Source organism: Osmia bicornis, chromosome 8, assembly GCF_907164935.1.
Source record: "Osmia bicornis bicornis chromosome 8, iOsmBic2.1, whole genome shotgun sequence".
Classification (NCBI taxonomy): domain Eukaryota; kingdom Metazoa; phylum Arthropoda; class Insecta; order Hymenoptera; family Megachilidae; genus Osmia; species Osmia bicornis.
This window is the reverse complement of record NC_060223.1, coordinates 10,835,063-10,857,862: the sequence shown is the minus strand read 5'-3', so window position 1 is coordinate 10,857,862 and position 22,800 is coordinate 10,835,063. Positions and strand designations below refer to the sequence as shown.

The following is a 22,800-nucleotide window of genomic DNA, read 5'->3' as shown; positions in this document are numbered from 1 at the left end:
CTGCTGCCGGATTTATAAATCAAGTAGATATACAATTTTTACTTCAATGATCAAACTAGCCACTGAATTGTGCTTAACATTTATTTTCATAATCCCATATACATAGATATGTGTACAATATATTTATCATTTATACGAATCGAAGGACCCCATTCATTTGCATTGCTATATCATAATTAATTATACCGGCAATTTATGTATCTTATTCTCTATCTTACTCTCGAGCCAAATCATAGGAATCAAGTTAATGATACTCTATAGCGGTGCCAGAGCTTCTGCCGTTAAATTTCAGACCCACGAGCCACAAACAAGCATTACTACCACTATATCAACCCCTAACGTAATTTACGAGCGGTGAATCCCACTTGAAACAGTTAACAATTCGGGCCAATTCCTTTGGAGAAAAATGATCGACCAAAGGGTCGTACCCTACCTCGTTCAACTCGACACTATGAAATCCCAGGATTTAGTCAAGCTTGCTCAAATTTGTAAACGTGCATTGGGTAAGTTAAATAAATAACTCGGTTGCTTTTTTTTAAATGATTTATTTATCAAGGCGCGTGAAGCGAATACAAGTTTGTCAAACAAACAATTATTTTCATAATTTTTCGGTTTTCTGCTGTTTTTGACTGATTTTGACTGATTTAAAAAAAAAAAATAGGAATAGAATAAAAGGAACCGAAGCTTGAATAAAAAAAAGAATGGTGTGTGGTGTAACGGTGTCGCGTGGCAGCTCGAGTTTACGTAATTAGCCTGAAAAGAGGGCTCGATTCGTGAATTAGCGAGATAAGGCGACCTCGTTTTATCCAACAGTTAATAATGGTCCCACTTCGACTTTTGATTGTTGTTTCAGGTTACATGCTAAATTTATCGCCGCGAAACTGACCGTGTTATTTCGTCGAACGAAAGGGGTTTGCTTGAATATAGAATAACGCCGATAAGAAAACGTTGTTTGTTGTATCTTTTTACGTCGCGCCATCAAAACAGGTACATAATTGAAATCTTCCGTTTAACGCGACATCTAAATGTACACGAATCGAAGGAAAACTTGATTGGAATTGATCGACGTTATAATTTAGCACGAATTAAGAAACGTTTGTTCTATTTCTGGCGCAAATGTTTCCTCGTTACTACGCAAAGTTTCAGAACGATCAAACCTCGCGTGCACGCTTCTGTTTCGAGAGTAAAGAATTTATTGACACGAGGAATTTGTGTACCGTGAAACAGTTAATTAACAGTTAATGCATTAGAGAGTACAACTCAAACTAGTTAATTACTGCAAACTAGTTAATTTTAGTAAACTAGTTACGCCGTCTCTCTGTTCCTTTACCTCGACGACGTGACAGTGAACGGTGTTCATTCCCCCGCGAACTTTCTGAATTTTGTGTGTCCTGAAAAATTGTTAAAAAGCGTAAAATCGTTATAGTTTCGTCTTGATTATTAACTTTTTAGTCCCGTATTGCATGGAAAATTTATACGATACAAAAGCTGTTCGAAGTTAGTATTTTTTTCAAAGACATTTTATTCCGATAAATGATTATCAATACACAATTGCGACGATCAAACGCGTTTGATGGCTACGTTAAGTAAAATAGTTTAATTTTTAAGACTTTCTTTTTGGTAGAATTCCGGTCTGTTAAAAAGGTATGTGTACTTCTTTTTGGATGGAGGAAAGAGTCGCGTGACTTTCGAACTTTAATCTTCTCAGCGATTGTCGCAGGATGTAATGTAAAAACTTCCCTAGCCATTGCGAGAGATATGCAAAGATGTTTTTTCAAGTTTCTGATTGTAGCTTTACATTTAACTGTTGAATAAATGTAGGTAGAATGTTTGAATCTTGTTTAAGCGATTAAAGAATTTCATACGACAAAGATCTTCACGACAAACACAATATTCTCTAAATTTGCACTTTTACGAGATTCATTTATTGTTAGTGCCTAAAGTTGTAATCCTTCGTCGAACCGAAAGCACGATGTGCCCATTGTCAGTACTCGCGTCGAACAATATTTTTCTCTTCTTCTGCAAAAGTTTGTTCACCATCGGCCTGCATTTTCTTTATTGCGATACAATTTTGTCTTATCTTGATCGATTGCTTCCTTCCATTATGCACGTGCTCGCTGTGAAATACATTCTCTGGAGAAACGCGGTTACCACCCGACCGAGTTATAGGCGCATTCCGGCGCGATCCTGAGCACATTTCATCGGGATCGGATCGGCCTCGTACTTCCGCTGCAAATTCAACCAACGACCGCGCAAACGCAGCAGAAATTACGAGCGTAAGTTATGTCGATTCCAGTGTATCGCATTCAGCGACTCGAACTTGGTTTTACCAACTTTTCAACACTTTTTCATCTAACTAATTTCCTTTGCAACACCTGAAAAGCTGATAAAATTGAAAAAAAAAAAAGAATTTCATAATTTCTAACATAGCGGTGATCAAGCACTAACATAGCGTGATGTGTTGTCTGAAAGTTTTACGAGTGTACATAGGGTTAAATAGTCTCTCTCCACTCCTTGTCTGTCTGTTATCTAAACGAAAGCTAAATTTCAACAACTGTCGCGTGGACAGGTCGTCGCGTCGCGTCGGCAAAATGTCCTGCCTTATCACTGCGAGCCGGGCTTCGCAGTCGCGGTAAGCCGCTGCTTTATTTTAAAAGGCTTAGCAGAGGAATTCTAACGAATAAAAATTTTACGCGGCTTTTACGACGCTCCCGTGAAATTTGCACGCTTTTCTCTCTTTGACCCTCTTTCTCTCCATTTGTCGCGTTTCAACAGGAGACGAGGCGAACGAAATGGAACAATATCAATAATTTATCGGCCATCGGGAAAGGGCATTCGCGTGCCACGATTATACGTTATGCACCTAACAACTGTATCGTTTCGATACACCGTTCCGATCAAATTGCAACGCGGTGAGTTTTGCGGGTTATCGATGTATTTATACGCCAATGCAGCCTCATATTTTCAAGCCCCTTTGCGTCATTTCGGAAACTATACATTCGCCCAGTTGTTTGTTGGAATTGTATTATTATACATCCAGGAATTAACTGAATTCAGTTTAAACATATTTTCATTTAATGCTAAAGAAATATCTCCACCATCTTTGCAATCCTGCTGCGTTTATTATCCCATATAACATTAAACAGGAACATTTAACCTTGCTGGCTCGTAATTATCTTTGTAGAACAATCTGACACACTTCCCGCTACGAGCAATCAAAATTTAACGATTCCGGTATTTACCGTTGTAACGTGTTTCTTATGTAGGGTGTTCAAGGTAATGATTTTTTAAACACTCTCAATAAATTGAGAAAAAATGCTATGTAAAAGATAGCGAATTATAAATGAAATTTCAACGCGTGAACGAGAAAAATTTAAATATCAAAATATATTGATAAATTAATCTATATGTACATGTGGCTATTTTTATCGTGCCAGAATGATTGCAATTTACAAAAAACGTTTGAAAGTTGATAAAATCACGAGGCAGGCGGGACTCGTTAACTAAAATGGTTGAAACGAACAGGCAGTTGCACAGGAGGATGCTTTCATGACGAATAAATTATAATATTTGTCCGCGAACTCGTGTCCTTTTCACCTCGTTCGCTCACGGCTCCCTTTGTCACCGACCAACAAGGGAGAAAGCCAAAATATGAGGTACAGAGAGAGGGGGAGAGATCCATTCCCGTTCTGTTGGATATTTATTCAACGTTCACCACAGGAATCACTGGACCGGAAGTCGGTCATCGAGTTTCGTTAAAACTGTCATTTCATTGAACGTGGCTGCCATGTCGCCACGTCGACAGAGAGCTGTCGCACGAAAAATATTTGCCGGTTGTCCGTTCGTCGCCTTTGTTGCTCGTCGTTTTATGCCCCATAATTTCCTCTTTACCCGCTAATGTGTCACACCGCGTTGCACGATAATTAATGTCCCGGCACATCGTCGAATCGTTTCATTCGATTCCGTCGATTGTGGAGAGTTCACTTTGTATCGTATTCGTTGTATCAAACGTTGAGGTGTTACTCAACAATTTCGACAATTCGCTTACAATAGAAATAATTATTCGTTTGACATCATTTGCAAACTAATTGAAAAATAATTGCGTTTCGATTGCAAAAGTTAATAACAAGGATAGATTAGGCGAGTGAAACTTGTAATCTGGTAATCTGGTAATCTGGTTTATTAGGGTAGTTATATCGAAGAAGAGCCGTAAGTTATTAGGCGAACTCGAAGTAGAACAATTTGTCACGAGATAGACGCTCTACAGCTACCAAGTTTCGCTAATTTCATCCGTACGATTAAAATCCACGATCGTTGACATAGAAGCATAGAGGAGAGCGAAGGAAACCTGTATGATTTTACTGACGATGAGGGATCTTTATATACGGAGAGAAATAGCTTCACACTTGTCACGTCTGATTTATAACCGCTTCTATTACTGCAAATAGTATATTTTACGTTCGTACGTGTTAGAGAATGACCGATGAGGGAAAGGATTGAAGATGAGAGAAAATCTCTCATCAAAGAGGAAAGTTATACTCTACTTGTTTTTTGTGATTCACCCGATATACACAGTGGACTAACTGGATTTAAATTATACCGATCTATTATACCGATCAACGGTTATACTCGATCTCGACTTTTTCTTCTCTTGGAAATAACCAAGTTCGGCTTTCAAGTCCATACATCATCTTGGCTATCGGCTCAATCATTTTGAAAGGTAGCAATCGTTTCGAAACGCGAACGTTTCGAGGAGCGATCTTATAATTTACAGACTGTTTCATGCTACTTTTTATAATCGATATTATTAATAAACCTTGGAGATATTTACTGGAAAAAGAAACTGTTATTTAAAAAAGGAAAAGGAAAAGGAAAAGGAAAAGGAAGGAAACTCTATCAGTGTTTGTTTATCGCTTCATTTGTTAACGGAAAGGGCGTTAAATCATATCAGTCGGAAATAATACGGTTCAGATGGGAAAACATGCAATTCCAGCTACGTGTCTTACTTTCGTCCTGAGACCATGTTTCAGAGTTATAATTGAGGGGCGTCGACCGAGAGTAGAATCCACTTTTGCAACTTCCTACGGAAGTAAATTCGCAGACAAACTGCTGACGTTCGTACATTGTCGAGTGGTAACTGGAAATTATTCTTTTCACCATCTAGGTGTTTCTTTGAAATTGGCGAGAACAAGACTTTCTCTCAGTTTTTATTCTTCATACTGTGCAACCTAAATCGTTTCTTCAGATCACCAGCTTCATTTTCAAATGAAGCGTAAGAATAAAAGTTATTCCTCGTCGTTCTCGTTCCACTTCTACGGCCGAAACGTGCGCACGATTACAGTCACGAACGAGCTTTCTTCGAAGAATAATTCAATTTCTTGTTGGCAAAGTACCACGGAGTGAACCTTCATTCGACCACCATCGGAGCTCGCTTAACGACTGCCGTAAATAACAGTCGAGCAACTTGCCACGCAAATGAGCAACCGCCCATTTCATCGTGGTCGAATGGTCACCGGTGATCGATAGAGTCGAACCACGTCTTCTTATCAAAGCTAACCAGATTCTCTTTTTTATTGTTAAGAAAAAATATATTTGATAGAAAGAAGGAATTGGCAAAACTGGTCCTGCGATTAGAATGTTGAAGAATATTGCACGTAAAGGAAGGAAACAGGCTTGTGGCGGAATATATAATACATACGCATCAACGAGCCGGTGTGGAGTGCGTAGGTACTCCATCTGGCTCTGGCTCTGGCTCTGGCTGTAGCTAGAGGAGGTTCTCCATGAAAGTCAGCCCTTCGGAAGTTTCGTGGAGCACGTAGAACCGAGACGTGCCGGAGTTGCGCGTTCACTTCCGCCTGTGAATTCCTTTGCGCGACGCGACGCGACGCGACGCGAAGCGACGTTTTAAAACATCGCTCGCGGGAAACAACCGGCTGGATTTACGCTCACGTTAAAACCGAGTTCCTTGATGAGAAACGAACGAGTCGCGTCGAATCTCGATTATCGTGAAATTTTTCCTGTGAAATCGCTTGAAACTTTCGAAACGATTCGCAACTTCTCAATGCTATTCGATTTTGAATTTTTCTCTTTTCGTTTGCTATTTCCCGTTGAGTAAAAATTCCGTAAAATAGCAGTTATAGGAAATATATATGTGTCTCAGAATATTATTGAGAAGAGCAAAAGGTCTCGATACGGAGCGTTAGTACAGAAAAATCTTGGGTAGAAAGGTATCGCGAGAAAAATGTTCCCTCGACGGAGTTTGAAACAACAGAAAACTTGTTCGAATTCGTTTACCACGGACGAAAAGAGAAAGAGAGTACACGTGGTTTTTCTCTGAGAAAAGTGAATTTAAAACTTAAAGAGAAGAAGATAGAAAGTAAAGTTGCGGGTATCGAAGGTAAATCTGTTTCTCCAACGAAAGTTGCAGTGGGCTCGATGGAACATGAAACTCGATCGCCTCGAAAAGAATTCCCAAGGAAGTCCGAGTGACGTTTCTGAAAGAAATATAGAGAGATCAAGTCTCAAATTCAAACGGAAGTTAAAAAGATTTTTTATAGAACCTCCACGCAACCGATAAGTTTGTTTTAGTGATAAATTATTTCGGATGTGTTCCCAAAAATTCCAAGAGTAGTTTCTGAACACCTATTTTGCCCGAATTCACCCACGATTCATTCCGTTTAAGCGGTGACCAAGCTGTTTAAGGAGTTTTCCCAACTTCCAGACGCTTCCGCCTTACTTTGCGAATGTCGAATCTTATTTCATTTTCATCCTGTAGATAGGTATATTCAACTTCATACTTGGACCGCAATCATAATCGAACCCTCTATTATTCCCATTTTTAATCTTCAAGCTTCAGCATGATAAAAAAAACTACTCTTGTGAACGGAGCCTCTCACGAAGAGTTGACGTCGCGTCGCGCCGCCGCGGCCGCGCCGCGCCGGTTCCATTGGAGAGTCGCTCAAGGCGTCCCCGATGAATTCTTTCGAACGTCAACCTCGTCGTCACGCTTGGAAAAAAAAACAACGATCGGTGACGGGACACGTCTCTTTTTCTTTCGCTCCGACGAAAAAAAAAGAAATTCGATCACTCGCGTCGTCGAACTATGTACGCCAAACTGCTTTGAAACTTGAAGCCCGCTTGACGGGAATATCATCGAGACGGGGTTTCCTTTACGAAGATGGATCGGACGTAGCCCAAGGGGATGATCGACGAGCTTTTCCAAACCTGCTACTATATTTCTCGAGTGTTTCAGTTGCCGTGTCCAAATCCGTGGGGGAGGGGGCGAGAAAAAAAAAAAGGAAACGAGAAATCATCGTGAAAAACTGGTGAATGCACACCTTAAATGGGACAACGATTCGCGTATCACTCTTTTCGCGCGAATAATGGTTGCCCCGATATCGTTGAACACCATTGACGAATGTTCGATCGAACCTCTGCGACGAACGGGGACGAGGGATGATGCTTTGAAAGGGTGTCGTCTGGTTTGAACGACCCTCCGGGCTAACCCGTCAGATATACTCCTTTGTGAATGGAATACGCGACGCACTGATTGCGTCATTGTTTTCCCTGCCTCGCGATCAAGTTATCGAGATCGTCGCCGTTTTGACATGTCGGCTTTTGTCCGTCGAACCTGTGGAATTACTCTTTTGAAAACTGCCGATGAACGATGCTGAAATTAAAGATGTTAACGCTTTAACATTGCGCGTGGTTGTTTTGTTCATAGTGTCTATAGAAGATTAATAGCCGAACACCGGTTTTCTATCACTGACGATTCGAGGTTTTCATTTTGATTTTGGCTTTTGATAGGTCGCCGACTGACAGCTATGGGTTTAATACTTAATATTTTCCACTTTTGTTTGATTAGCGGAAACTGTCGATAATATCTTGTCGAGACGAGTTTGCCAGAATATCTGAGGGCTCGTTAACTCTTGAAACGCTAATTAAGTGATCGAACGATGGATACGCGTATTATAGCTTGACACCTGACGTCTGACACAGTGAGTAAAGGTTATCTAGACCAACGTTTTGCCCGGAAATCAAGTGGCCACTTTCCTCTTGATGGGCAATTTCTCGTTAAGAAACATCTTACTTAAAGCACAATCTGGATGCTGGCCAACGACGCGAGGGTGGAACGATCTTTAAACGATGAAAAGTTTCCCGCGTAAACGTGTCTTTTACATAATACTGATATACGGGAAGAATTTTTCGTGAATTACACGAAATCGTCGAACCGTAAATCGTGTCGCGTTTCTGTTTCTCGTAAGATAATGGGGGAAGGATCGGGTGAGGCTCGTGAAAATTACATTTACAGTGTTTCCACTTACTCGAGCCAATTTACTCGAACGAATAAATTTCCTAGCTTTAACGCTCTTGTCGTTGAAGAACGGGAAACAGACGAAAATTTTCCATGAAACGAAATTCTACCGTGAGCGCCGCGCCGTCGAGCTTCTATGTACGAAAATATGTATTGTACAAGTGAAAAACTTACTCGTTTGTATTGTTTGTTTGCGTATTCCATGGTCCTTGTAAATTAAACTTTTCCAACTTTGAATCGGCCGTTATACATATTCATTGAACGACACCGTGATTTCTGCGGCTTATCAACCGGCTAAAAATCTGTTACCTCTTCTTTTGTGCTCCTGTAAACTGATCATTGAAAACTATTAGATCTCTCGATAATTTTGAATTGACGAATTTTTCAATGTGTATCTTGTAACTTTGCTATACTCCCAAGGGGCAAAGAATATAGCGTTGTTACAGGAATAGAAAACTCATAGCGAAATGCGATCGACGGCAAGACTGGACACGAGCGACAGAGAAATTGAATTGACGATAGGCGAAAATAGTTCGATAGATTGTTGGCGATCGAACGAAATAACGTTGCCTACCTACCTTTCTAGGATGGAAGGAAAAACGAAAGAAATCGATCGTAGTAGCGGCAGTGAGGCTGGCAAAAACGCCCGTTGTATTATTCACGAATGTATTTTCATCTCTTGCCGTGCACACGTCTTTTTCGCGGAGTAAATATTTACCCGATAGGATGAAATACCTCTCCAGGCTTTCAGGTCTTTCACCCACGAGCAATCGTTCCCCCTTTTTACCGCTGCCAAGTCGATATCGATGCGCTTATTCCGTGTCCCAGCTTCTTTAATGTTATATTACACGATGAAACACGCGGCTCGATATTAGATATTCAGCAGACGTCGAGTTCGAGGGTCGTAGTCGAGTCCTCTTCTATTACCGAGATGTCTGAAAATCCTTGATGCCGCTTAGAGAGCTTTATCCGATTGCGAAAATCGAAGGTAAATTTCCAAATACTTTTCACCGACCACGAGCACGAAGACATTATTACGCGCGTATTTTAACGAACGGCTGCCCAAAGTATGGGGGTAGCAGCGGCGATAGTGACTTTTATGGGATTGCAAGTAGCCACTGTAAAAGTTTAAAATCCAAAGGAATCTTGAATTCAGCCACGGCAGAAACCTATAGCTGAAAATTGTAACGAAACGTATGTTTCGTCTAACGCGTTATTTATTATATTACCATGCTTCTCTCTTTTTGCCACTATTTTCGATCTCCATTCTATCAGTACCATTGGAAATCGAAGCGTGGACGTGTGAACACGATTGTCGTCGACGTTTCAGCTCGAATTTCGAGTGTGCAACGATCGGTACGTGGAATGGCGCGAATCTGGACATCAAAGGAAATTCGAAAGAGATATGGAAATAGAAAGTTTTATCCGTCCGTACGTGTGATGAACGTTGAACAGATGAAATTTCGGGTTTTGTTCCAGTCATGCTACGCCTGTACCCGGTTTCCACCGTTTCCGACAAATTTCTGCTCCATCCATTTTCTTTTTTTTTTTTTCTTTTCCATCTGTTTTTATTTCCACGATTCAAACAATGCGAGCAAGGTTGTTAATAGGTTCGCTGGTAACCGATTAAATTCAAATCGAACGTCAGCGATAAACTTGTCTGGCGTTGGTAAATTTTTTAGAAACTTGATTTCACAGTGTTTGCATTTTTTTCGAGGATCAACATGTTCTTGTTGTCGCAGCTACAGCTAAATCGTGTACTTCCGTTCACCGCTCGTTATCCAAACTTTTCGTCTTGGTCGCGAGTTTTAAATTCTTAATCGAGTTATGTTCTTTTCCATTATTCATCGATTTCAATATGGATCCCCGTAGACCTTTCCATTATTCATGCATTGGTATACTTGCAGCTCGCGTCGGTAAACTTTTTATCGGTACGCTGTTTGGTAAGAATCAAGTGTCACAGAGTTATAATAAATTCAGACGATAAGTTGTCAGCTTGAACGTTTCTCATTAACACCATCGTCGCACGATATTGTCGGTGATTAAAAATTTTACTAAATACTAAATCCAGTGTGAATCGGTCGATAAACCGATTCAACAATAATGATCATTGTGAAAGTTAGAATCTAAGATCACGTTAGTGTTGAGTCCATTTCGTTGCTGGTTTGAAGGAGAATTAGGTAGTGGAACAATTTCAGTGGAACAAGCTGATACACGATCAGCCCTGAAGCAGCCATTTCGTTCGAGTTTCGTGCTGTTCGAGAGGAGCCGAGAGGATTAGCGATCGGAATGGCGTTGGAAAGAGCGTGTTCACCTACTGCGTAAGCCGCACGGAATCCCGGTTACCACTTTGTGTTTCGAGGTTGAGTCTTAAAAGTTTTCCCATTTTCGTGTTACGCTATCGCGCTCCAGCCGGTAGTCCAACCGGAAATTTAGTCGGTATTCCCAGTTCCCGGAGCCGCAAGCTCGCTTTCTGGAGCGCGTTAGCTTTTGCCACGAATTGCCTGCCGGCTTTTCCTTTTTTCCCCCGTCGTCTGACGATTCATGCGTCCGTGAATCGAATTGCTGGACCGTTGAAGAAGATCACAGACCAGCAGACAGACGGTATACACCAGCGTTGGAAGAGGAAAGGTACGTGCACTTATTTCCGGAAATTCACCGAGATTCCCAGACGCCTCATCGGAGAAGCACCGCTTGATCTTCCCGTTCTTTCACCGTTTTCCTTTATCTTCCGAGCACCCGGAACGGTTCCCATTTATTATTCATGGTGAAAAGAGGAGCAAGAGCAGATAGCGGCGAGAGATAGTTAGCCGCGATGGAAATCATGGAAAACCACGAAAAATGGAACCCTATGAATCTTTCAAACGACTGGTGGTTTTTTCACGAATGCGCACCACTCACGACGAATCGTTGGTGAATTCTTATCAATTGTTCCATTGATATTTAACACTTTACAATTTACAATGGTATCGATGATAAATTGGTGTATCGAATTTTGCTTTTTTCTTTTTTTTTTTAATTTCTATCGTAGCAAATTTTACATATTTCCAGAGAACGCTTCCAATTATCGAAACCCGGTTCTGGGGGTGTACAGCTTCCGGTCGCGAGATATTTTCCACCGTCTAGTCTGGGCGAACGCGTATCCCGTACACACACCGTCTCTATCGCGATTTTTGCTTGTTAAGGCCTCTAAATAACGAGGAATCGGTCTACGTTTTTAATGACGCCCGTTCTGTGAGCACACGTTCAAGGAATAGCCACGTAATTACTTCGTTAGAACGTCGACTTAACGAGTATTGAGTTAACGAACTGTGTCAAGAGTGGACGAGACAGATCGGGCGTAATTAAAAATTCAACGGACACTTTTGACACACCTTTCACGATGTAGATTGTAGGAACATGGCTGTAACTTTCTTTTCAACATTATATTTATTTCCAGCAAATCTACATATGTACAATCCTTTAAATCATTTCGCGACGCGACACTTTCAAGGGGTTTAATGTATTCTATGAAATGTGTAATATTTGGAATACACGTTGATGAACGATTGTAGGAAATTTACAATTTCACCTACATTGTTGGATAGATTACAAATTTTATGGATAAGATCGGTATAGGTGAATCCGGACGAGGTTGAAGCGAAATTGAATCAATTACTAATCACCTAGAGATTCTAGGTGAAGCATCGAATTCGATTAACCAAGTTATTCTATTGATAATGTAATAGGTACGTAAAGCTTAAGTTTGCAGATTTCTACTTTACATTCCTCGGACATTCATGATCGAATTATTATCGTAATCATACGAATTCATACTGCATTGTAATAAGCGTGATTTTTTCATATGAAATAACATTAACGTATTAGAAAATAACACTTACCATATATGACTTATCACTTTGAAGGTTAAAGTTTTTAACGGAAAAAATGGTAAACTTGTATCGAGAACGAAATGGATTTCATCGAGAGAAATATCAGCTAGAAATGTGTGCTCGAGTTATACGGGTAGATCGCGTGATTATCGAGTAAAAAACAACCTATATGCACATATAATGGATATTCGGTCGTTCGTTCAAGAGCAATGCTAACTTCGATGATCGTTTTCGAAATCACACACCATCTGGTATATATGTACCTTGATCTCGAACGAACAGAGACAGACAGAATTGAGAGACAGAAATGGAAAGCTGTTCAAAGTTTCGCAATTTGAAACCGGAACGGAATATTCCTGTTAGCAAGTATTGTCGATATTAGATCGAGGCTTCTCTATTTGCATTATCCGTCTGTCGTATCTCTTCTTCCATCTTTGCGTTTGTCTCATTTTTGCACGTTCGTTCGCTAACTCGTTGCATTTCCGATTCTGTTACAACTTATTGTTTGCGACAAAGTTCAACGTTTTGATAACAGATAGTCCGAATTATCTGACAATGAATGAAATAGAAGAATAAAGGATGTTTTAAAATTCAAAGATTCACTTCCATTATTTCTCGGATTCGTGTATGTAGTCCATGGCACGGCGCGGCGCGGCGCGGCGCGGCGCGGCACGGCAGTGCCATTCTTTCATTCACTCATTTTAAACACTCACTCATCTATTAATTCACTTACTTAAACTCTCATGGGCTATTCATTCGCTCGTTCCATCGTGTCCTAGCTATTCCTCCTTTTTGCGCACCCCTCTACGGATCCATCAATCACCCTGTCACCTCTCTCTCGTCTCCCATACCCACCCTTTTTCCTCACTCCTCCCACGATTCCATTACACATCTCACTACATATCCTTGAATTCCCAGCGACAGGCCGACGACGACGTAACACGGGACATTCTCGAGGGGTTAACCTGACCCTGACACTACAGAACCTGTTATGGATCCCCCTGTGCAACCGTGTCAAAGGCATGTCGGTAACTGACCGAATTTTTAACCATTTGTTAATCATTTCTTCGACCTATTACTTAATTCTTAATTTAAAGTTCGGTAGAATCAAATAGTTTCGATGCAAAATTACAAAGGAATTAATTTCGCAGCCAACACTTTGCAAAATAAAGATAAGGTTCGTAAAAAATTCTGTTCCTCTATACTCTATACGATAAGTAGTTAGGTAATTAAAATTTGATCGCGAGCTAGTCCAATTTTCTCCTTGTTTAGAACATTCGAAATCGTTAATAGTCTTTTATTTTTATTATCAACATGTATGTATAAAGGAACTAATTCGCGTGGTAATGAGATCTACAAGAAGAAATTAGATTTCGATTCCTTGAATTTTCCATCGAGCTTATCCTTACATTATATTGAAAAGAATAATAGAAACTTCCATCGAACAAAAATCCCGCGTCTCGAGAAAGGAGCAATTCTACGAAAGTGATTCCAAGAACCTAGTAACGCTCTATTGTTACGTAAATCGAATTCGCTCATAGAATTTGAACAAATGGTACGAGTCGTTAAATATTATCTGATTAAATATTGAATCGATACAGAAATCATTCAGGTACAATCGTATCTGATTACGAACACTTACTATTTGCTCTTCGACCTCGGCACGTATCTTTTATTTCAAGTTTCTATTCTCACGATACTTTGCTCTTTCACGGAGACAGCTGATCATAGTTATCTACAATAGTATGCTTGGGCATACTATTATTTAAATCAATTTTGAGGTGACCATTTGGTCAAATTTCGTTGAAATATAGATAAAAAATAATCATTTGAGCTTTATTAAATTCTCGATCTTGAAGAACAATTCGAAAAATATAATTATTATACTCACCCTTAACAGCACGAAGTTCCTGTTGGTTTTTTTCAGCTTACACTTGTTCGGTCCAGCTTGATCCACAAAAAGTGGTAAAAAATATATAAAACATATCGAAAACTTATCACACACTACTTATCACACTGTCGCGAACGCGTGAACGATTATACCAGCAATAAGAGCAATATCTCTGTCGCGCTACGTAGCCGTGACGGCGACTAACTCTCAGTTGGAGCACGCGACTTGTGCTTACAGCGCGCAATTGCATCGCGCATTGCATCGCGCAGTGGAAGAACAGGGGCACGAGAAGGAGCAGGTAGCCCCCGTGCAAACGACACCCCTGTATGTACATGTACTGGGTTTTCGAAACTACAGAAAAAGAGAAACTGTAAAACTCTGATTCTATTGCTCGTGATTTTAACGTCACTAGTTGAACTTGGGTCTCTTGGCGATTTGTTAACGTTGGCGCGTAAGAGGGTTGCCACGCGACACGTGCCAGTGGATTCGTACCTCGGTGACTGTTCCTTCACATCACTTTCGTAGGTAGACCTAAAAATAGCGATTTTACAAATCATCAAGAGTAATCACGATCCAAAGACTGATAAATTCGAAAGTTCGTTAGGGTATACAAGAACATTTAATATACATAGTAGTTAGTTCACCGCCTTTTTAGATATTAGAGTTGTTGGTATAAAAGGTAGGGTTTACACAGGATTTTCTAGGATTGAAACGTCGAGCTTGGTGTAGGGTCGGTGTAGTCGGTTGTAGTCGGTGTAGTCGTGTAGTCGGTGTAGTGGAAAAGTTAGCCGACGTGCTCCACCGTTTGGCTTCCCGTTCGTGCGACGGAGATTTCTCGAGATGTAAATTTAAAGCCGCGTCGTCTTCGAGCCGGTGCAAATTTCACCACTTGCGATGCGATTCCGGAACGGAAACCCTCTTCTCGTTGTTACCAGTTTCGCGCGTAATTAGGTGATTCACGAGCTACCATCGCGAACTTCTTCACGGTTGAATATCCCTGTTCTTTAGGTAGATGGATCAAAGAAGTTCTGATACTCGTACAAGGATCTTTGTATTTTTACTTTTTCTCATACATGACAGGAGAATATCGACGTGGTATCAATATCCAATATCTTATTTTGTATTTTATATCGATCTATCAGTCGATATATGTATACGAGCATGTTTGTATTCGGTTTCCTCTTTCATTGCCGAGAATTCATTCAGCATGACTCTACGAAGATTCCATAAGTCCATGCGTTACGTACCAGAAGTTTTCTTCTTCTCGACTTCCATCCAAGAGTATGATAAATTGTTTTCATGTAGTTACTCTGTAGTTACTTAGCTTGTGATAGAAATTTATCCGCGTGGAAGTTCGTGCTTGCCAGCTTTCCATCGATCCTTCGATGCGATTGATTCCATCATTTTCGGCGTTTAATGGTAAAACTATTATTTTCATTTTTCTCATGTGAAAATAGGAATAACGTTTAAACGATTCGTGTAATAAATATTGAGAACCACTGAGCCGCACGCGGTTGTAACGTCGTTCGAATGCGTTCACGCAATTACCGTATTAATCAGTGTTCAGAAAAAGTAAAAAAAAAAAACAAAAAAAAAAGAGGAAAAAAATGTCGTAGGAAAGTAAGCGACGGGGCTTGGGAATGTCCCTCCCTACGATGTAAAGCGCGCATTGCTTTTTCCCTCGCAATTTTCAGCCTGCCTGCTGCAATTGCGACAAACTCGCACGCGTCGTTTCGCCCTCAGGTACGAAATTACCAAGTTGCTAGAATGAAAACATTGGTGGACGCACGCGAGCCACTCTAGCTTGATCATGAACGCACGAGCTTCTAATTAAAGCGTGTTGAACGCTCGCGATGGGTTCATTTTTAAGGGAACGGATGCGAAGGTGGTAAGAAACGGAAGGAGAGTCGAGATACCGGAAGGAAACGAGGGCGGGTCAGAGAACTATGAGACGTCTTCGTTTGCCTCGTTTAGCGCCACGCTAAACGAACTGGTGCTGCTTGCCAACTGAAACAAGAGGAAACGAGTGTTTCTTGTGAGTTTTTCTTTTGAAATATTATTAGGTGTTCTTCTTGATTAGCAAGAAGATGCACTGAAATCAATTAAGCATTCGAATCGAGCAAATTGTAAAAACAAAAAATTACTGAGGTTATAATAACTGAGCTCTCCTCTCTTTTCCTCTCCTCTCCTCTCCTCTCCTCTCCTCTCCTCTTCTCTTCTCTTCTGGTCAGAACTTTTCCAACCGTTTCATAATATACGCAGTCTGAGGGAAAGATAGAGAAAGGATCGCCGGAGGTCGAGCAGGATCTAGGTCCACTTTAACGGGACATCCGGTTGCTGTTTCAGCGGTTTTCGTCCAAATTGGTGTTTTTGTTTCCACCGGCCGTGCCGCACTCTAGATTAGATTTCCACCGGTGAAAGTTTTCCCGCTAGGTAATTATACTTCGAAGAGACTTTGTTCGATATTTCATTGTAGGGTTGCTTCCTATTTTCGGGAACTGACAAATTATTTTTCAGAATGGTCCCATAAAGGTTAAAATCTATTTGCCTGTAAATCCTAGTGCAACAAATAATGAGACCATTCTGTACTGTTTCATGTCTGAACGCGCACAATCAGTGCATGACGTTGATAATGTGGTCAATTAGAGTCCTGGTTAGTTTCATCGATCAACGATAGTCTTGTTGGAAGCACGTTAATGCGGGCGCGTTTCACGCGGTCTCGTAATAATTTTCGTTGTAATTATCGGGCATACAGGTAATGAAGATGGATTATGCTACTCGCGGTTCAAGTACAGCTGAGGGATATCTGGTTTATAATATAACTGGATGATCCGGACATGTGTGTCGCGTATATTAATAATCGCATATTGTTCGTCACGTTTGAACCGCGCGGCACCAGCTAATACACGCAGGCATTTATTCTTTATAAAATAAGATATTCACATATGTAAAGAATAAAATAGTGACCAAGGGAGGAAAAGAAAGTTGGGAAAGTGAATAGGATAGAGGGACTACATATTGCTTATTTCGAACGGCTTCTCGAACCTTTTCTATTTCGATACGTTTTCAGTAGCTCGCATAGTATCCACGTGAAAGCGTTCGGCTGATACATGAAACAAACATTCGTCCTTAGTGTCTGGTAGTAGGTGGAAGTCGAGGAAAACGACAAGTTTTTCCATGGTACTGGGTTGGTTCGACGTCGTGTCAAGAATGAGGAAGGGCGAACACGATCTTTCATCTAACCGGTCACAGTCGTCGCTCCTGGAATTACCCTTCAAAATTGAATTGCAAAGGGTAACCTCGTTCGCATCCATCGGACGGCAACCGACACGTATGACCGTTTCCAGCTAGCCGTCCGATTTGCTATCGAAATATTACACGCCTCTCTCTGTCGTCCGCTTTTTCCATCGGCTGTAAACGCAATCCGCGATCCACGATCCTTTATTTTCACACGATCTCCTCTTCGGCCTGCTATTTCGCTCCCTTTCTATTTCCTTTCGCCGAGTCCATACCGGGAATGGTGTCCTGGATTGATCAGGACGGTACGCCTTCACCTTCCACTTCCACCTTCCACCTTCCACCTTTCACCTTCCACCTTCCACTTCTACCTTCACCACTAACTGACTTCCTTTTCGGCCTCGTGACAGTCAGAGTTCTGGTGAAAATTTTACTCGACGCGACGAATTTGAAGCGTCTTTCAGCGTTTTCGAGTCTCACGAAGGACAGGTGTCTATTCTTTGAAGGTGATGGAATAACTCCCTAGAAGGAACGTCTTGAGATCTTTGCATAATTCTCTCACGAGCTATGAATTTTTTCAATTACTTTTCTCGGAGAAAAATCTCCTTTCTGGATATTGAAAACAACATTTTATAGAAACTATTAACCAAGATTAAAATAATAATAATAATAATAATAATAATGTAAGAGATTACAGTCGCTAATCAGTGCAGTTGGAAAAGTCGATTCAAGTATAATGCGGAAATGGTCGGAATTTATGGCTCCTTAATCTGGTTCGATCAGATTCGTCTCGGCTCGTTTCTATAATATCGAGAAATCGTCGGTTACGGTCATTAATCAGTGCAGACAGAAGGTCAATTACCAACGGGAGGATCATTAATAACAGCTTTAGCTCAGGACGGGTTCTTACAGTGGCGGGTAACACCAAGTTTGATGGAGCAAAAAGGATCAACTTAAAATTACATTCTCCACATTTAATTGGCCCGTTTTGACTTATTATAAGAAACGTAAAACGTTTCATTGTCGTCGAATTTTGTCTCCCAAATGGAGTCGAATTTCTCTGTATACCTGTAGCGTGGCATACAATTAGTTAAGAACATCATAAGCACCGATAAAACCCCCATTAAAGTCGTGTGTTCGACCGAAAACAGCTACCTTGTCCGTAAGATCCCTCGATTTCGTCGCGATAAACTTCTCGTTGATTTATGGAGCATGCAACCTCGAATTCAATTTAATTTGTCGGCCATTAAGACGGGATAATGAGAGTCATTTCACGGGGAATAGCGAGGAGAAGGTACACGCTAAACATCCAGGTTGTTTCAAGCCGAGTATTTGAGGTCGATAAATTTCTCTTGGCAACTGAAAGAGAAGTGTACAGAGTATTTCAGAGGAACGTCGAGTCGTTATTTAGAACCGTGTAGATTCATTGGTCCACTGTTTTACTAATTGTAAGTAGATTTGCGATAAAAAGTGTAGTCAATGGGATTCTGATCTGATTTTTATTAAAACCCCAAGTTAAAATCTTTGGTATGCTGTAAAGCTATGAATTTGACGATTTTATACCAGCTGTCACCGCTTAACGATTAATTATCATTATCAGCGGATGAACAAATGGTCGAATGGAGAAACAGTGGTGTTATACATCGAAACCCGACTTAACGGGAAACAACGTCACTCAAGCACTCGCTCGAGAGAACGTTAGAAGGGTGATCTCGATATCTTGCTGGCGCATACACGCGCGACAATTATGCGAGATTAATGGCCAGGTATTTCCCTCTCTTGTAGCCGGTATATCCTAGAAGCTCCGTAATGCTCCTCACGGATTGTCCTGTCGTCGACAACCTTTGTTTCGAGCCGGGATGATCGGTTTTGGCGTGGCTACAATCGATTTCACTACTGTAGATCCAGTAGTATAGCGTTGCGATAGGGAAACGAGAAACGACGATCACGATTTCAAGTAGTATAACTGTTCTATTGTTGTTCTGTTCATTCGTTGGAGAATGCTTTCGATACTAGTAGCGACTGAAACGAGACACGGTAGTAAGCCTTAATACGGTTTTTTCTTTTTCGAGTGATTAAGTAGTACAGCTCAGTAAAGGGGCAAGACCGGAACAAGGATTCGCTTTCGAATCGTGTTCGATAGAAATCTGCGAGAGATCCTCTTTTTTTCTTTTTTTCTTTTTTTTGAAACAGGAAGAAAGTTGATGAATTATTTAAATTGCTTTTTTAACTATTTTAAACATGCGTGGAAAATGGGGCGCGTAGACAGCATTGAAACGGATCAACGGGATAATTGACAACGAAGTCACCTCGATGAAGTCACGATCGCGATCACGATCACGCCTAACAAACATGATTTGTATAATTAGCTTGTACAATAATGACGATATCGTACGACACATTAATCGCATTATGCTTTCGAACGATGTCATTTGAATGCGGTTTGATGCCGATAGTTCGGTCACGTGTAAATTGGAAGCTCGTTCGCGCGTTACGGCTATTTTATTACCGGTTTGCGTAAATCAACCGTTCACATTTCGCTATAATCATCCTACCCTGCAGCTTTCGAACCTACAAGCTTTCGAACAACGATCATGACTTTTGACCATTTCAATCGATTGAATCAGAATAACAGGTATCATCGATTACCTGTTATATCATTTATTCATAAGTGATGCTAAGCGTCTCCCAGACGATGATCCCAAGCGATGTTCCACAGGTGAGCGATCAAAGGACAAAACCGAGCATCGGTAGACAGGAAGAAGAACGCTCTCTGACACGGGTCGTTTTTCGAACCAACCAAATTCCTCGTTTCGTTGCCAGTGGGACTACATACATATTGCTTCGACGCTCTACGTGTCTCGAATAGCCATGTTCGACGTCTCGTCCACGTCTGAGAGACCGATGTTCCGGTTCTTGACCGCTTTTCGCATTGGTATTCTCGCTATTTTCACCTCGCTAACACACCAACTCCTCAATTTCCCCGCGTCTTTCGATCTTTCTCCTCGTCCACATCCACTCGTCGCGCGTCGCGCGTCGCGTCGTTTTCATTCTTCCATTCTGGTCGCCTTCTTCTGTTCGAGAAGCCGGACATGGCTTACTCCACTCTGCTTTCAACACAGACAAACGAATCCTGATCCTGCACAGCTTCTGTATTCTATCCTTTGTTTCGCACCCTTGCTTCGTAATTAAGGCTTTGCAGATCAAACCATTTTCTTTTCAAGTTCTCACACTTTGATCAAGTGTGTATAGTTCAAGGAGACCGAGTCTGTCATATACATATATGTATTAATCATTGATTTTGAGTAATGCCGGATACAAGTACCGGAGTCGCAGTTTTCGAGAGGGAGACGGATTACGTTTTGCAGCAAACACGAACATTAATCAGACGAGCTGGATTTTTATTTATAAGGATTATTAATTTCATCGCTTCCGGTTGAAACATGATAAAGAGTGGATCCAGAAAACGTCGTGTACAAGTTTCAATCAAATTTATACACCCTTATTAATCAAACGGATTCGATGAATCCCATGTGAACTCAAGTGGAGGAAATAAATATTTTACTCGACGAGTTCTTCGTTGATAGATCAATGATTTTTTTACGAGCCGTGCACGTGAACTTGTTGTTTTCCACGCTGGCGATGGTCAAATGGTTAGAAAAATAGGTTAATAAATGTTCGATGCACAGCACATTTACTTCTTATGTTAAACTCGATAGAAAAGGGAAGGAAAACGAAGGAAGATAAGAGAAATAGAAAATACAGGAAAATGACAAACTTTTCCTCTACAAGTTTCTAGGATACCGATGCAATAACGCGGAATAAGACGTCAATCGGTCTGCCGATTGGCCTTACCCGAAAACTTTCTTCGTCCATTCAACAACACGTTCAATCTCGGCCAATCGAGAAACGATCGACGCGACGCGACGGTTTAATCAATGTTCCAGTCCAACAAATTCTCTGCAACCTAACTATTATTCGTACTATAATTTGTTTTACTCGACGCCGGTAATGAGATTCCCCAATTGTAAATTGTCTTGAAATTTCTGTGTATCGAAAAGGTGATTCTTAAAAGAATTTTCAATTTATTATAGAAAGATGAAATTCCTTCAAATATAAACGTAACAATATTTCCCGAATGACTCGAACTTTGTTCCTATCGGGCGAAACGGCTACAAACGACACCACTTCTGGAGATACGCCATTCCGTTGACCGCGGATTGGCCCGCTTATTTCCGGAATAGCCACAGCTTCCACCTATTTCCCCTGTTCTTGAAATGTTAGCTCGAGATCTCGAATAGAAATTACATTTTATTCCACTTGTGTTTCTCGAAAGGGCTTCCGTACGTAACACTGGAGATGCGGATGAGAGCAGAAACATCCGAGGTCCAACAAAAGCCTAAGTTCTGGGCGCGTAAGCCGCGGAGATATTTGGTCGTTACGACGGCAGGGTCGCCTCATGAATTTTACATGACCGCGACGAACCATTATCAAATTCCGATAGACAATTGGGACTGTCGTAGGTAGGATAGGATGCCGTTACTTGCGGAGAAACGAGAGGAGGTGGCGCGGCGGGAACGTGCCGCGTACAAGGATGCTTTCGTGTGGAAGCAGCCCATCCTGGATTCGCAAGTTTAAGGCTAGACGCTTCTCCATGCTTGCTCGAGGAATCGACGTGTTGGGCGGAGAGACGTGTACCGGGACTATAATAGATGCACCATGTATTCTGGTTGTGTTCGCAAACCAATCGACGACTCCCGTGAAATTTCTCCATCTACCGACTCTGCGAAGATATGAGACGTATCGGTACGTGTGACTGAACTAAAATCGAAATCGAAATCGAAATCGAAATCGAAATCGAAATTTAACTAATTCAACATAGTACATATTGTCTCATCGTCGCGTCGCGTCGGTTGTTGTCTTTATTAACATTTTTCGTTTTAATTTCAACACCCTCAAAGTTGCAAGCGTTTCAAAGTTTTCTATAAATATTGAGGAATCTTTAAATAATCTTTTTCGATTTCTTTGACAAATATTGGAAGTACTTGAACCGGGAATTAATTTCGAGGACGGTTCCGTCTGTCCGACCGCCTGGCAGCGTCGTCGTTTAAAGATGTGATTAATAGCAAACATTTGCCAGCTCTGAAATGGTTGATTCAGTTTCTTTAATTATACAGGTGCAAAAGTGATAACGGTGCCGAGGGAGAGCCGGTTGCGAAAGGGAACTCAGCCTCCGGAATCGCTTTGATTCGTCGGGCAACTGTGTTTGATTAGCAAATTCTCGTGAGAAAACGCGGCAGTAAACGTAAAAAAGTTAACCAAGAAGGCGTTGCCTCTCGAAACGCGCGTTTATCCTGGATCCTGTCAAACGACATTTAAAACTTTTTCAAAATTAATGAATTTCTTTTTCGCTTCTCTTTGTCACTTGAAAGATTATACCTCCCTACCGAAACAGTGAACAAACAGTGAACGCTTTTAAGCTCGCA

General features: G+C 41.1%; 2 protein-coding genes across 10 annotated transcripts in view; one reads left to right on the top strand and one right to left on the bottom strand.

The window, feature by feature from the left end:
• Nucleotides 1–8,632, bottom strand: part of LOC114876428 (protein artichoke-like) — a 104,116-nt gene extending 95,484 nt beyond the window's left edge. Inside the window, exon 1 of the mRNA XM_046286774.1 lies at nucleotides 8,489–8,632. The gene's annotated coding sequence lies outside the window, so the exon portion shown is untranslated. The remainder of the gene's footprint in view (nucleotides 1–8,488) is intronic.
• The window catches only part of LOC114876441, a 165,176-nt gene that overhangs the window by 120,844 nt on the left and 21,532 nt on the right, over nucleotides 1–22,800 (top strand). Inside the window, exon 4 of one of the 9 annotated variants that reach the window (XM_046286778.1) lies at nucleotides 21,651–22,120. The exons of 6 other annotated variants lie outside the window; for them this stretch is intronic. The gene's annotated coding sequence lies outside the window, so the exon portion shown is untranslated. Of the gene's footprint in view, nucleotides 1–10,512; nucleotides 10,652–15,947; nucleotides 16,113–21,650; nucleotides 22,121–22,800 lie in introns of those variants that run through there. 2 more of the 9 variants (XM_029187929.2, XM_029187932.2) reach the window with 2 other exon arrangements.